Here is a 2,589-nt window from a genome sequence, read left to right as displayed (position 1 = left end):
AAGGTTTCAGTTATCTGAAGTCAACTAAGCTTGACTCCAGAGATAGTAAGTTTTCCATCTTCACAAACAAGAATGCCAGAGGACAGAACCACTGCTGGTCCAGCTCAGACCACTTCCCTGAAAGCCAAGAGAAAAGTCAGCATTCTTTAGTCCCCACACCACCCCCTTCAACTGTAGGGTCCAATGGGGCAGGTCTCACTCCCTCAGTAACACCTCTGGGGATTTAAGACACAGTAGATTCCAGGTATGCTCTCCTACTACCCTCCCAGCTGCCTTCCTTGCTTCCTGGCCAAGATATTCAGATTGAAAGGTTGGGGTAGCCAACAATGGCCACCCTCATCCCGCTGGAGGGCAGCTGGGCCAGCCAGGAGTCTACTTTAGGAAGATTTAATCATCTTAACTTTATTTCCTGGGCTGGTGTAGTCTCCTAACCCACCTACCAAGTATCCTGAAGAACAAGTTGTCAAAATACAAACGACTACATACACAGTCTTTATAAAAACTTACTATAAGTGCACTTTAAGCACTTCGCTGGATGCATGTTATATCTCCATAAAAAAACAGAAAACGTTAAAAAGGAAGTAGGTTCCTACTTAACACAGGAAACCGGTCAGAGCCCTGCAGAAGCCCGGCACCGGACAAAAAGGAGGAGGGAGAGGGGACTCCGATGATGCTTCCCGCCGGGTCCAGCCCTAACAGTCAGTTTTCCTGAGGACTTGGGTCCTCCCCTCTAACTTCGAGGTAGCCCTGGTTGGTTTCCTCGTCCGCCGGTTCCTGCGCTTAGGTGTGCAGGCTGCCAACATGCCCTCTTCGGGTTCGCCACCCTCCTCCGCCTCCCCTCCCACCCAGCTCGCTCCTGCCTCGCGACCAGGCGAAGGGAGTCCCGGGACCGCTACACCTCCGGGGGCAGCCGCGCCTATCAGCTGCCAGCAGCGCCGCTATCCGAGTCCACTGACTCAGGGCTTTCAACCTACGCGGTAAGCAACTTCCATTCCAAAGTGGGGAGGAACCAGGTTTCACAGACTCCGGATTCTCGAGAAGTTTCCGAGACGCGCAGCGCACAAGTCACTCTCGTGGGTCACTTTGGTCTTCACGGTGTCCACAGTCGAGTGCGAGTCCATGAAAAGTTAAGGATCTCCGCCCTTCGTAAAACACAGGCCTAGGCAATGAGCCCAGGAAGCGCCCCTCCCCTCCCCGGCCCCCGACCGCTGCGCCTCCAACTGCGCCTTGTGAAACCGCCGAATTCGAATTCGCACTCGGCCGCCCGAGGCGAGCGCGCCCGCGAGCGGAGAGACTGCCGGCAGGGAAGGGGCGGCGGGGGGCGCCGTCTGATCCGGGGAGGGAGCTGAAGGCGCCCATCACACTCTTCCGACGCCATGCCTGCGCCCGGCCGGCGCTCAGCCCGCAAGACGCGCAGAGCAGGAACTCGCTGAAGTTTGCCAAGCCCGGGCTCAGGACTCTGGAAAGTTGCAGCTCCCTCTTGGAGCGTCTCTTCTGGCCGTCGGGGGCGGGTGTGTGAAGGGCGGGGGTCGTCGCGGGAGCAGGAGGGGAAAGGAGCAGTGGGTCCTGGCACCTGTCCGTACCTCCCCTCCGAAGGTTCCCCCACCAGGCTTGGCAAAGACTTGAGCACCGCTTGGCGGGGACAGACCCTCGAGGGCAGAGCGCGCGGCTCACTAGGGCCGCCGCCGCATCCTCACACCTGTAGAGGAGGGGACGGTGGACTCACCTGGGCGGTGGAAGAGGAGGCGACAGAGGAAGGTCCTTGGCGTGGGCAGCCCCCAGGAGGAGCAGCACGGTCACTACGGCCCCCAGGCAGCGGCACCAAAGTGAGCGGTCCCGCCGCCGCCCCCTCCGTTCTTATACGGCAGAACCACGCCCCCGCGCCTCCGTCCCCGTCCCCCGTCCCCGCCCCAGAGCCTGCCCTCCCGGGGGAGCCAGGGGCGGGGTGGGGCGGAGCCAGTCCCCACGGGATCCTTCCGCCCCGGCGCTGACGGCGGGGGGCGGGGCGAAAGCTGCACTCTGATTGGCTCTTCGGGTGAATGGTTGCCGAGAGACGAGTAAATCTCCAGCCGCAGGCAGGGGCGGGGGTGCACAAGGCGGTAGCATTGCGCAAGCGCAATAGAGAGGGGCTGCGTCGGCACCCGCTTAACTTCAGAGTTACTGGGATACACCTTTATACTTTACAGGCTTTTCTGCCATTCCTATCGCATAACTCCACCCCTCCGAGTTTTCCCCATCTCTAACCTGCTCCCCCGCAGGCCTGTTTTTCTTCTGCTTCTCCGGGAATTTTCGCGCTGGTTCTTCCTCTCTCCAGGAATGGGGAGTGAAACGCCCATGCCTACCTCCGGCGTGTGTTGTTGAAGTCGGAAAAAAACTATGGTTTCTGGGCCCTGGGCACCTTTCTGATTCCCCAGGCAAATTAGCTGGAGGTGAAGGCGTGGTCTTTGGGGAAAGAGCGCAGTTGGTTCTCTGGCCCTGGGGACCACCTGTGTGCAGTTAGTGGGACTAAAGCCTCCGGAGTCCATCGCCAAAGTTGGCAACCACCACAGCATCAGCCCCGCTCGGAATGCCACAGGGCTTAGTCGAGTA

At 59.6% G+C, this 2,589-nt stretch overlaps 1 protein-coding gene across 1 annotated transcript in view; it reads right to left on the bottom strand.

Moving 5' to 3' along the window:
- The window catches only part of FAM46C (family with sequence similarity 46, member C), a 19,471-nt gene extending 17,502 nt beyond the window's left edge, over nucleotides 1-1,969 (bottom strand). Inside the window, exon 1 of the mRNA XM_012663606.1 lies at nucleotides 1,727-1,969. The gene's annotated coding sequence lies outside the window, so the exon portion shown is untranslated. The remainder of the gene's footprint in view (nucleotides 1-1,726) is intronic.
- Nucleotides 1,970-2,589: the final 620 nt, after the last annotated feature.

The sequence above is a fragment of the Propithecus coquereli genome, unplaced genomic scaffold (assembly GCF_000956105.1).
Source record: "Propithecus coquereli isolate 6110/MARCELLA unplaced genomic scaffold, Pcoq_1.0 Scaffold814, whole genome shotgun sequence".
Lineage (NCBI taxonomy): Eukaryota > Metazoa > Chordata > Mammalia > Primates > Indriidae > Propithecus > Propithecus coquereli.
Note: the sequence above shows the minus strand (reverse complement) of the source record. Positions and strands in the feature narration are given on the sequence as shown.